Here is a 13,887-nt window from a genome sequence, read left to right on the forward strand (position 1 = left end):
TCAATGGCCAATACCATGAAAATAAGGCTATGTTTTTGTCATTATGGTTGTCAAAATCCTTCTTTATATTCTGAAAGGATGCTGCCTTCTAGAAAGATGAGGAAAGTTTTGAAGCATTCATCACAACACTCAGTTATTTCAGTTCTCCACTTCCAGGCCTCAAAATATTAAGATAAGAGATGATGAAAACATTTTTGGTTAAGCCTTCAGCATTCTAAAATGGGTTGAAACATTTGCTTTTCTCAAGGGGCCTTTAGCAATTTTTCTAATATATGTTCAGTCATTTTTTCCATTTCAAACTTTCAGATTCAAGCCATGGAAACTGGTTTGTTGATTTAAAGGCAAAAAGATGTGTTTAGAAAGTATGTTGGGTCAGGAAACAAAACTTCTATTTTTTAAGCAATATTAACTTTTTAATAATGTATGAAGCATTAATCTACCTACAGCAGATAAGGCATAACACGGCTAATGGACCAAAACTGACAGCTAACAGACTAGTGTTTCTCAACTGATATTAATATGCAAATACATCTCAAAGAGAGATCTTTGCTTCTAAAATTTAATCTACCGAGAAAGCGTTGAACAGGCAAAAACAGCAATGTAGGAGGATCTAGATCTTTTAAATATAAAGGAATCTGAAAAAGCAGTTCTTAAATGTCCAAGGAAAGACAAATCCTCAGTCTAATCAGTCTAAATCAGAGTTCTGAACTAATCATTTTGTACAGTCTTTCAAATGTAAGCAATGGTTTAAATATAAGGTTTTTAATTAGTAGGTTAAGAGTAACAGAAGTAACATTTTCCATTAAGAAGAAGAGGATAACTCTAGGTAAGAAAAGTACTTGATACTTACTTATTACTAAGTCTGAAATCAGAAATACTGGGAACGTCTAAGAAAACCTTGCACCTCACCTGAGAGAAGGGAATATGTAGTAACCCTGCCACTAAAGCCCTTGGTATTGAAAGACATCTGTTTGCAGTTTTTAGAACGAAAAAGGTCTTTAATCTCTCTTAAATCTTTTTCTAATATTTTAAGGTATTCTCTTTGTTCATTTACTCAGTCTGTAAAACATTTCTGTCCATCATTCATGCAAGTCACTTACCTTCCTAAAATAAGTCGTATGTAAAGCAAATATCAATTTTATTTTGAATACGTGATGATCACATGAAAATTCAGAATGTGCACAATCCTAATGCAACGGACAAGAGCAACAAAACTCCTATTCCTTTAAATGAGGCCATAATTTCTTCTCAAGGGAAGATAGCTTCCCTTCACTTCTTTTTTCAAGTTTGACATATTTTGATAGAAAGCCTCTAATTAATACTGTAGCAAAATGATAAGTAATTAATTGCATTAAAGTGGTATTAGCATTAATTTTGAGTGATAGGCAAGCACTGCTCTGCTACCTCTATCAGCTCAGTGATTTTATGATTCCTGTCAGCAATGGGTGATAAAACAAAGAAGATAAAGAGTACTCAGATTATTTCTTCTTTTTTTAAAAGCAGAGAAAGGGCTATTTTAAGGACATAGATAATTTAATGGGTTTGAAAGACACGCTGAACCTAATTATGGTGTTCTAATCTGTCCTTATTCTTTTAAATTTTCTCTATAACCTCACTACCTCTATTTCTTGTAGGTAGATTCATCCTTCCAGCTGTTCTTTAAGATATTAGTGATTGCAAAAACCATACAATTATTTTGATCAACTGATGTTATATATAGTGTTGTGAAGAAAATCTAGAAGGCAGTAACCAAGAGCTCCCTGGCTACGTAGTCCCACTTTTCATTAGATCGGTCTCTAGCAGAAGCTCCACTAAGTTGGAGAGCCAGACTCCTAAAGACATAGAAAAAGAAATAAATGAAACATAGATACTGTTCAGCCTATTTTGCAAAGAAGTTAAAAAAAGGGGGGCAGGGAAAGGCAGTTGGTGGCTGGAGTCCTTATCTCCCTGGCAGGTACCACGATCAAATGGACTGCTGCAGCCAACACCTAACAGGTGGTTTGTAGCAGCTATATAAACTGGTCCTTGATTTCCTGGTTACCTCGTAAAATAAAGCCCAATAGGAGAAGCAAGCTCATCAGAGCTAGGGCTCTGGGGCTTATCAAGGCTTAAGCTAAGGGGATGTTAATCTGAAGTCACATTTAAGGCTATTGATAAGAGAAATAGGCTAGACTTCTCACCTAACTTTTTCCAATAATGTTAATGTAGTTTGATGTAATAAGCTAGTTACTCTATTCAATGAAAGTAGAGTATTTCTAGGGGTTAACACCTTTAGGTAACACCTCAGACTTTTCAAAAGTAGTTTGCTGTGGTCTAAATTCTAGCATCCTAGTAATGCTGCTGAAAATGGGTGAAATGATATAGGGGCTATATAAATATGTCTTTTTTTTTTTTTTTTAATAAACTGCATGGGCAGAGTTGATACTTTTTAAATTATCTTTCAACTGCATGTAAAGAAACTCTTCCTCCTTAGTAATGCTAAATGGTGAAGATGTGGTAGCTTCTACTAGAAAAGATATTTCTATCCCTGGGACCTGGTGGCTTGCCTCCTTCCCTGAAGGTCCTCTGAATAGGTCCTTCTTCTCCTTATCAAATCCCATGTTTATCTCTATTGCTGCCCAAACAGGAGAATCTTTAATCATAATATGGGAAGCCATAGTTTCATTTAAGCCCCAGCTTTTAGGAGAGTGTCTTAGTTTCAAAGTTTAGTGTAATGGTAATTTTTTTTCTTCTTGAAGAATCTCTATGTCTCTTTAGGTATGAGTTCAGGACCTGCTGTACAAGCAGGATCTTGTTTCTATAGGCTTATAGGTACTCAGGCAGGGTCTAGTAAAAGGATTGTTCCAACTTCATTAATAAAATAAAACATATTTGTATACTGGAAGATATTACAGTACTTAGAGTTTTTATTGCAGGTTTGATTTGATTATTACAACTACAGATGGGTAGAGAACTTTTCTATTCAATTATGAAACACTGCATTACAGTTTTTTACTTTTATATTTCCTCTTCTTTCTAGTTCACCTATCTGTTAACTTTTTCTCCGTATTCCTTGCCTGTAATTTAACTTATCCATATTACCTTCTTTCTTTTTCAGCTCTCACTGATACTGTCAACAGCTCCTAATTTACTGCCATTCAAAAATTTTGTTAAAGTATTTACACTTCTGTTAACAAATTAATTAAGATAATTGATGACACAGGACTAGAAATAGATCCCTATAGCAGCATAATATGTTGGGCACCTGTCCTCAGTTTGACGCCGATTCTTTTGTTGTTAGTTTTATGTCTGGAACTCCAGCTAGTTTGAACAATGTGCACGTGTATTATTACGGATACTAGTTATTTTTTAATTAACTTTGACAGAGAGGATTTTTACCCTATTTCAACGAAGCAATTCATCTCATGTCGCGTTGATCCTCAGTTCAAGTGTGGACTTGCCGATGAAATAGGAAAGTGCTACTTCCTTTGTACAAAGAACTGATAAGACCTGCTGGGACTGTCTGTATATCCCTGTTCAGGAAAGATAGGAGCAGAAAGTCGGAGGAATGAAAAGCCCATCTTGTTAGAGTAGATTGAAATAAGGCGACTTATCTGGCTAGCAAGACAGAAGCTGAACAGGGATAGTAAGGGTAAAGATCAGATGAGAACTCCGCTTTTATAGATGAAGATTAGTATTAGTGAAAAAACAAATAGCTGAAAGATGACTATGAATACACTTAGGTTGAATGTTAGGGGCTTTTTTTTTTTTTTTGGATTATTTCAAAAGCTAGAAATTAAATGGAAGAAGATCTATCAGTTTTTAAAATGGAGTTTCCTCAATGTGTAGAAGCAGGAGACTAGACATGACTCAAGAAGGCCCTTCCAATCAGTATCATATTTTTCTATGCATTTAGGTTTGGTCCCACTGACAATTACAAATACGTTTCTAGAGAGAATATTGAATTTAAAAAAATGTGGTTTTTCATAATTTGGGAGGGTATGTTGATTGGAATGCTATTATAAAGTCGTCCTGTTCTTTTTTCCAATTACCTGTTATTGGATATTGTCAGATTTTGAGCTAGGTAGATATTTGGTCTGATATATAGAGCTATTTCTATTTTAATTCCTGTATAATCTGATAGCAACTAGCACTAAACCAATTTATGTCATTTTTAATGTATTATGATCTCTGGTGGCCAAGACACCACGGAGCGACTTAGAAACAGCACTTTCTTTTTATACTCTGAAGTTGAAAGGACATGCTACCATCTAATAGAATGGAAAAAACAGAAGAGATAAAGGAGACAATTATATGAAAGAAACTCACTTTGATGTATACATTGATCACAGAGCCATAGTTATGTAGTATGTAAGTAGAAAGTGTTTGGTCTGTGGTGCTCAGACAAATCCTCATGCTTCTGGGGATATCTCCAAAAGAAGCACACGTTTATAGTAGTCTTTTCATTGAACAATCGTAGTATATGATCCCCGAAACTGGAATTGCACATTGGTAACTACGATAGTTCATAAAGCACTGGTATCTACAATAGGATTTCTGGTTGCATCTTCAATCTTCTGTAGCTGCAATATTTAATGCAAGTACAGTATAAGGAAGATGATTTAGCCTTCTTCATTTTTTTAATCATAATAAAAATGGAATACGATAATTCAATGAGTATCTATTTGTTCAGGTTAGCAAAAAAGTCAATAATTATTTGAACATGGTAATAAAATGAAAAATGAAAGTGTTTGGTAATGGATTATTACATTTTATGGCCATACATTTATTTCACGCAATTCAAACTATTTCATCCTACTGTGCATAAGAAAAAGAAAATCATTATGTAGGTACTATTTTAAGAAAGAGCCAGGTGCAGATAATTAGTTTAACAAAATAACTGAGGAATACGAATTTGCTTGTGTTTAGTACGTTCACTGTTAAGATGACTGCACAGCTAAGTTAATGTAAATAATTTGGGGTGAGAGGGCATCTTTGGCTGAAGGGGAAATTTTGTACAGCCTCAGATTCAAACTGATCCTGAAATTCAGCCTCTCCTCAACACGGATAATCATTTAAACCTGGGAGCACTGAGTTAGCACCAGTGCGAGCAGGTACAACCCCAGTGAAGCCGATCCAATTGCACCTTCCCAAGGAGCTTACTTTTGCCCAGTGCCCTGGAGCGAGTTCTCTAGCGCCATCACAAGGGTACCTGACCGAAGGCAGAAGAAATTGGTTGGTGCATACAGACTAGCCCATTTGCAGCTTTCCTGAGATGCTGCACAAGAGCAGCGTCCCTCAGCCCGTTCCCATCACACGCACACGCGGAGTCGTCTCTCCCTTCATCGTGCATAAGACTGTGGGACTCCGATAGTAACTTGAGACTTGTGACAATAATTGTGATAAGAGCCATGATGAAGGCAACCCCCTGCTGCAAGGATATAGGGGGATCTACAGTCTCTAATCGTTCCTTCAGAATCGGACAGAGGCAGGAAAAAAGAAAACCGATGGATCGGCTTTGTGTAACTTCAGAATGTGACATTAACGCTGTCTCCCGCTGTGAGCTCTATCAGGAAGGAAACTTCATGCCAGGGCTGGGGCTGAAAGATACAATTAACTTTCATCCCTCACCTTGCAGCAGCTCTGCTTATGGAAGCAATGCGAATAACAGCAAATAGTCATTTAAACAGGTTAATGACTCAACTGATTTTTATTTTTCTCACTAGGCTATTTGTTCCTTGTTTTCAAAAACACCTCCACCCGTATTTCGAAGAGGCCAGGATTGCGCTGCCACCCCTGCTCTTAATATATTTCCGTCATGTAGGTGATCATTAACTTGTACCTTTTCAAGTAACCAGTGAAATCATCTGGCGTTGCTCTGGCAAACACGAAGTTGCAGTATTTCATTTCCCCTGTACCCTGCTCGTTCTGCTTGGATTCAATTATCTCAGCTTAGATATAAGCAGCTATGTCTACCCTTGTCCTTCAGTGGGCGAAGGCTACTTGTACATGCCAGTGTGACCTGTTTTGGTGTAGTGTCATGATCGTTGTGTTTATGGTGTCGTGGGGAAACAGTGCTAACTGTTTACCTTGCTCCTTTATACTTTCTTAGGTTTTACTGTGGTTACTGGCAGGCATAGGATAGTTCAGCAGATGAGACTCTGCTCTGATCCTATGCCCCATCCTTAATCTCCTAGGAAGCAATCCTGCACTGTGAGAAAAATAATACCATGAGACACTGAATAAAATAGGAAATTGGAATCAAGAGGCAGGACCCTAGTTGCATCTTACCATCAAGTCCATTTATTTAATAGCTTATTCCCAGGAAGCCATATTCTTGGTGGTCCCACAAGACTTATTTGCATAGAATTAAAATACATATATTGCAAGACGGATTTACCTCCATTGCTATTATAACTGCCCCTCACAAATAACCCACCCATTTCTTGGCATTCTCACCCCACCTATTGGAGGAAGAAGTTATCTGACTTTATCTTTTCCTTCAATCTTTTCCTCTTCATTTCTTTTCCACAAGCGAGAAAGAACAGCTGCTGCCTGATATAATAATTTTAATTGTTTGCATGCTATAAAACTGTTAAAAGCAATTTTAATTTTAACAGTAAATAGGTTTTATTGCCAAGCTATGCTGTTGCTTATAGCTATAAGATGGCAACGGGTGGTTAAGAGTATATTTGATTCTGTACAATTATGTCTGCTGTATCCACTGTATAATCAATGGAGTGATATTATTTTGCCCTGAGGATAAAAAAAAAAAAGAAATGCTAATGGAAGCAATTAAAAGATATGAATAATACTGACACCTCTTTATTATCTTTCAGGTACATTCTGAGTTACCCAACACATCAAGTGGTAATGATGCAGTTACAGTTATTTTCCAGTTAACATGATTAGTTCTGTGGCCTAGCCACATTTATCTTGCGCTTTGAAGCCCTTCACACTGAGTTATTGGATTTGGAAAATAAAGTAAATAGATATATGAAATGACCTCGTCCCTAATTTTGAAAGACATTGGAAAAGAATGACATATCCATGGTCTAAAGCACTGGTCTAAGTTAGGACGGTATTGTTTCTTTGCATTCCTCAGACAGAAGAGTTTCGGACTGGAATGGGTAATGCCTAATGGATAGGCATCCAGGGCTACAGACACACAAACGTTAGACCGCACTGAGGCAGTGACTAGAGTTTTATTCAGCTTCTAGCCAAGGAAGCATTCCCGAGTCTAGTCTGAGCCCCTTGTGATGCTGACATCTGCTGAGTCAAAGCTCATTTCCCTAGCTTCCAGGGTATTTTTGTTGTCTGGAGAGGGGTCACACATTAAACCCTTTCTGGAAATGTAAGTATCATGAAACTCTGGAACCTGATAATATCTGAAAAGGAGCCCTGAACAATCAAAAATGTCTGTGATGTGTATGGGGAAAACAACAACAACCTTGAGCACAGTTTGAGACCAATTTTCAATTAAACATCACAGAAAAGTTATGACAGGTTTCAAGTCATGATAATAATAATAATAATGAGCTGGCACGCTGAATAGGATTTAAAGGTGTGGATGAAACAGCAGAGGAGTAGACTTAACTGAAGGAGGCCTTGACATTCCTGTTTTCCATGTGATTCCTGAGTTCTAAGTCTGGAAAGCTCCTCTGTAAAGCCTAGACTAGTGATTTACTGTAACTGGAGGCTTTGTCAGGGACCAAAACGCAGCCCTTTTTTCAAGAGTTCACAGTAAACGTTCAGTGTACATGAATACATATAGGTAACTAGAAGCTCAGAAGTTCAAATATGGCTTTAAATTGTATATCTAAATGTACATTGTAGTCTGTAGCAGTAGTGAAATGAGATACTCTCCCTGATGATCACCAGTGGAAACCCTATTACTTAGAAAAAATTGCTAGCATTATTACTTAAGAAAAAAGGTTGCTAACATTTAAGATTCCTTTTATGATGATGTATACTGTTCTGCGCATTTTCTGTGTGCATTAAACGCTTGTCCTAGTGAGAAATGGAGCCTTCTCCCCAAAAGCTAACTAGAGCCCAATAATATCCACCATGATTTTGTATGCTGGAAGTCATTAAGGGCTCCCACCTGTTAGAGGCAGGAACTGGGTAATAGCACTCCTTCATCTGTTTAAAGTGTTGTGCCATGGATTGTACTGGTGATTCATTGTGAATATGACCCTTTTTATGTACTAGATAGCTACGTGTATTTCTCAGCATTCAGCAGCTATCATCATATAATTTATTTTGTTCACCTCATTATTATTATTTGTTGCACCTGCATAAAAGGTGGTTTTATTGTGCTCAAATATTTACTTTGTTATCCTGATTGGCTTATATGCCCAACTGTTTTCTCATCGATCATGTTGCAACACTGAGCCTTCTGCTATGCCTTACATGTGGTCAGTCAGTCAATCAATAAGGAAGACAGCGGGGCTGTATTTTTTAATATTTGAATACAGTACCACACTGCATGTCAACGATTGCCCAGCTATTTAAGGAGATTGGACAAAGAAATAATACCTTTTTATTAAAACAAAAAAGAAACTTCTTCCAAATTGTATCATTAAGATACTTGATTTAAGGAAAGGCTTATGGTGTTGAGTTAACACAGTGACGCAGAGGGAGTAACTTGTCCATAAAATGAAAATTTCTGGAGCAGTACTGCCAGTTAAATCTCCGCAGATGAACAATTCAAAACTTGTCAGAGAGCCGATCACATATATCCAGATGTCAGCAGCTTAGAAAATAGCACATTAAACTTTGATGTAGGGGACCTGTAAATTAAACTGGGAGTGTCTAAGACTAAAACAGATCAACACATGAAATGACTGTCATTGATTCTCATCCCTCTCAATTAAATATGAACAAATAGGTTGCCTACAGTTAGAAATTGTCTGCTAATTGCCTCTCAGATACCTTATCCACAGCTAAAACCTCACAAGATATTTAGGGACTTTCCAGGCTTCAGCTTTAGGCACAATCTGAATTCTCCCTTGAACACTTTTTCAGGAAAAAGCTTTCTTGATTTTGATAAGTGACTTACGTAAAGAATCCCGCTCGGGAGGTGCAAAGGCAGCTGGGATACCCTTGGAGAACAGGGTAGGGTGAAAGATGACAGTAAGGTGCAATATCATCCGTGTACTGCTCACTGGAAACAGACCCCATCTCACTCTAGCCGCGAATCACGTCTGAGGACTGTCTAGGAGAGAGAACCCTAGCCGGCACTGCCCCAGACTGTGCTGGGTAATCTGCTATTCATTAAACAGTATGCGTGACCAGGGCCCATGCTCAAGCCATCACCTTCCCTCTTCTTCCACCCTCTCCGACAGAGCCAGAGAGCTCTGGATGTTCTCTGGAACAAACACTAAAAAAGGCTTTTTAAGAAAAAAACTGAGGTGCTTCAAGCTCTGAGATGGCGGCTGAATAGGATTTTAAAGATCAGGTTTTGAATCCCTGTGTCCTTTCTTGGATGCTTTTACTGATGCAGATAGCACTTAGAATGATCTATTTTTGATCACCGCAATAAAATTTGAAGCAGATCAAAGGAGAGCTACATCTAAAAGTTACTGCTAATATCTGAGTTACACAAATAAGAGCCATTTATTTTTTATTCATCTTTTACCTTAGTAGTTTCTGAATAGGAAATGCAAGAACCAGCCTCATGGAGTTTTGTTAAACAATACAAAGGTGTCTGGCCACTCACAATCTTTCAAGCCGTATTCAGGCTCCTACAGCTTATGTGAATGGTTTGTTCGATCTTTCCTCTCAACAACCAAACTGAACCTTGTCAAGCTGTCAGTGAAACTGTCCAATCAAACAACTTAGGCAAGATTTATGCAATGCATCTTTGTTATAGCTGGCACATAAAAATGAGATTCCTTGTGCTTGAAAAGGACGACTAAGATTTTTTAAAAATGAGACAGTAAATGTCGGTAAGTTACGTTTCTTTCTTTTTTAGCTGTCGTGTTTTCCTGCCATTTAAGCAATACAGTTTATCATGAAAGGATTCACTTGACTAAATGTAGACATCTGTATTATGTAGGCCTACACCTCAGCTAGTCACCTTACTTAACCATAGATAAGGGTGAGAAATAGGAACTTCTAGAGTGAGATTCATACTTCACCCCATATATCAACCCTGATTTCCTTCACCTCTTCTGCTTCCAGCTTTCCTGTTCCTCTTAGCTCCAAGACAGTGTTACACTCCATGTGGCTGGATGCAAGACAACTTGTTTCCCAGGGAATAGGAGGCAAAAGGGGAAGAAGGTTAAAACTTGCAGTGGGATGGGACAGGGAGAGACAAAGGCGGGACAGAGTTTTCTGACAGCTTCTGATGTTTTACTCCCCTTCATCTGGATATCTAACCACTCAAAATTTCCCCCTGCCAAAGTGTCATGTCCCATTTTTAAGAGCAATTGTTTTACCTCATATTAGTTTTAGCTGGCCTAAGCCGCAAAACCATGTACAGTCTCAACTTATCAGCATAATTCCTCCTTTATTCCACCCTATCTTTGTTCTTGTTTGCTTATTACATGTGAGGAACCATACCCGAGTATGTCACGGAGGTATGTATAGGGTTGCAACATCTACAGAAACTCCAGGCATCAGAGAAACCTCATACCCCACTATGCAGCCAGTTTCCTGGAGGACTAACACAGCTGATCCCTGACTCCTCTGGAACAGGTGTAGAAGACTCCTTGCTTAGCTTAACAGGAGCTATCATAGGCTGTTACCTGATCTTCCATGCCTAAAGACAATCTGGGCTCCACTGAAGGGGCTGAAGACTCAAGAGAATCAAGATTCTTCCTATTTGCTCCATTTCTATGCATGACCACATAAGCGAGGAAAAGTCTCAGAAACAGGGAGAATAACCATGCGCTAATGCTTACGGAGCATGGTGAGAAGGTATTGTCAGAGCAATGGCAGTGTGGAGAGCATCTCCCCAGCATTCAAAAGAAAGAGATCTGGAGAGAGAGCTAATTCCCCATTCTTGTTGCTAGGTCCTTCTAGCATAACTCTGCTCTTTTCGTTAAACGACCGTGTAAGCACAGCACACTTACAGGATGTTGTAGGACCTGTTGAGTACAGGTGATCTGATTTTGCCTCGCCAAATGAAGCAAATAATCATACTAAACTTTCAGTCGAATTGCCTTTCTTTCCAAGCCTTTGAATGATCTCAGGAAGTGGAATCTGAAAGCAGCTCAGAGTAAACCAGCCAAACTTCCCATACATTTTCTAACTATTTCAACTATTTCACCATACAGTGGCCAACTATTTCGGTTTCTCAAGTTTGCATCCTGTGTGTGTGTGTGTTCAACTGATGAATCTGAAATTAAATTCATTGAAAGCTGCCTGCTTTTTTATGCCAACTTCCTGCAACCTTTTAAGGAATCGTTCCTTCTTTCATTTAATTCCATGGACTTTCTCTTCCTTTTACAGTATCATAGATTATTGCCCTTTTTTTTTTAAGCTTATGTTAGACCATGTTATAATCTAAAATGAAATGCCAAGTTATTTGTTGGTACAAAAAATTGAGTCAATAAGACTGCGACAACAGATAGAACTGGTAAATAAATATTCATGAGCATTTTAAAATTTGAATTTATAAGAAATAAATATAGTACACTGCTATGGGAAAAATATATAAATGTTCTAGGAAACAGTTATTAATGATCTGGTTTTATATATTGCCATTTTTGTGCTTCTTTGTTTAAGAAATTGCACTGAGTTTGTGATATTTACGGATAATAAAATCTCATATTTCAGAAGTAATTGTTTTTATTTTTCATGAAAAAATGCTTCATTTCAGCAGTGATTAAGAAAGGTGGATGCTGTCTAGAAACAGGTAAAAATAAAGGAGTCACACTGAGAGATACACTTTATGGATATTTTTGACCAATTTGTTTCCCATAATGCTTCAAGAGTATATGTATATATATGTATTTTATTTCCGAAAGAGCTACCTTGTCACTTGTCTCAAATGATCAGGCACAGCCCCCACACAACCCACTGCACAGTATGACTGAGGTGTACACAAAGTCTATGTAAGAGAAGGAAAATGAGGTTGTCAGGGTCATGAGGCTGAAGGAGAAAAAGCTTTGAAAGTTGTAAGTGTAGCAGGGGAGAAGAAACGAGGCCCACATTGGTACCAGCACAGGGAAGACTGGCAGGAATTGGGGCATAACACCGGTAAGGAACATCGTCCTGCTATGGCAGTGGTGTGGGAGGTCCTGTGATAAGTGAAGGAGCAAGGTGAAGTCCAGACTCCACCAAAGTTAATGGGGGTTTTGCTCCTGATTTCTAGACAGACAGAGTTTAATTTATGAAGTACAGGCAGATATCTCTTTATTGTGTCCTATAAAACTGCCTAAATATTTTTTGGTGATGTATGCCAGAATTTTTTCAGATAAATCAAGTCAATAACTTACATAGTCTACAACGAATGTTACCTATGAATATAAAAGCGTATGTGCGTGTATCTCAGAGAGAGAGAAGTTTCGTCCTACAAATCTAGTCAAGATCTTAGAGCTGGAAATGAGAAAGAAATGATGAGATTTCTCACATATAAATATGCATTTGTCCATGAACAATTATCTTCAGCAGAGAACACTGCAAGAGGCATGTGTTTATGGCAATATTCCATGGCTGTATCTGTACATACCCTTTCTAAAGATATACTGCTAGTCTATTTGTTCCCTACACGTCTGCAGCATCTGATATGCTTAGAAGTATCAGTGCCATGTACAGCCAAAGGTAAAGCTGGTAGAAGAACATCAATTTCCAGGCACTACTCTGAGGTTTTCCTTTTGGTTAACGTTTTGATCAGCTCATTAGCTGTCACATGGCCTTACAGCTTAAGCAGCTTTTCATTGGGGGAACAGTGGAAATATCAGTACCTTCTCTAAACTCCCATTTCTAAAGAAACAGGTCTGTGCCTGAAAGCTTTCAAAAGCAGATTTGAAGTCCTGCATTTTTGAAGGTATTCATATTGCTCTTCCCAGTGGTGTAAAATGTGAATAATTTATAAAGCAGTTTGCCTTTTTAAAACATGAGAGTTGTTTTTGACGATATTTCTTGAAGATATTGATAAACTGTAAAATTCTGTGCTACACAATGAATACACAGTTTCAGTTTGAGCAAGAAATTCTGGATTTACAGTAAAGGTGGTGGAAAAAGTTGCTCAGTTTGTTGAGAAGAGTTAGGCAAGACACTCTGGGCACGCAGAAACTACTCCTACTACATGTATGTCATAACTTTGACTTTGAGCAGGAGGAGTACCTGCATGCTTCTACCAATCTCTATTCAAGTCATAGAGGGAAGGAAGACACCAAACGCTCTACGGCTTTTTTCCACAGAAGTTCTTGTGATATGACTTAGCTGAAGGATCTACATCTACAGACCATCTCAAAAAATCGTAGTTTTAGAATAGTCAATACTTTTTTCTTCTTTTCTTTGATTCCCTTCATGATGATTAGGCAGTACTTCAACAGTGACATGAGATGGAAATTCTTGCGAGTATGGAGTTCAGAACTATCCGTCCAAAACAAGGCATTTGATATCAGCAAATAACAGTCATTAAACATGAAATGAAACCCCTGTAGATGTCACATGCATTTCAGAAAGCGGGGATTTGGTACAGCATATTTCCAAAGCAGTCTCTTTTTTAATGCAGTGAGTTCTAATATGAGTTGTCATGTAGATAGCAGTCTAGGTGATTTGTGAATGCGTTTTATTGTGGAGAGGGAAGTTAAAAGTGCTTTTTTATGTTTCAGGTGTGCAGCTTAGCTTTCCCTGGCAATGAATGAGGTCTTGGAAAAACATTGCTAAGTTGATACGTTGATTGATGGCTAAGTCAGATATTACCTTCAGAATGAAATTGAAGGGAAGTTT

The sequence above is a fragment of the Struthio camelus genome, chromosome W, assembly GCF_040807025.1.
Source record: "Struthio camelus isolate bStrCam1 chromosome W, bStrCam1.hap1, whole genome shotgun sequence".
Taxonomy (NCBI): domain Eukaryota; kingdom Metazoa; phylum Chordata; class Aves; order Struthioniformes; family Struthionidae; genus Struthio; species Struthio camelus.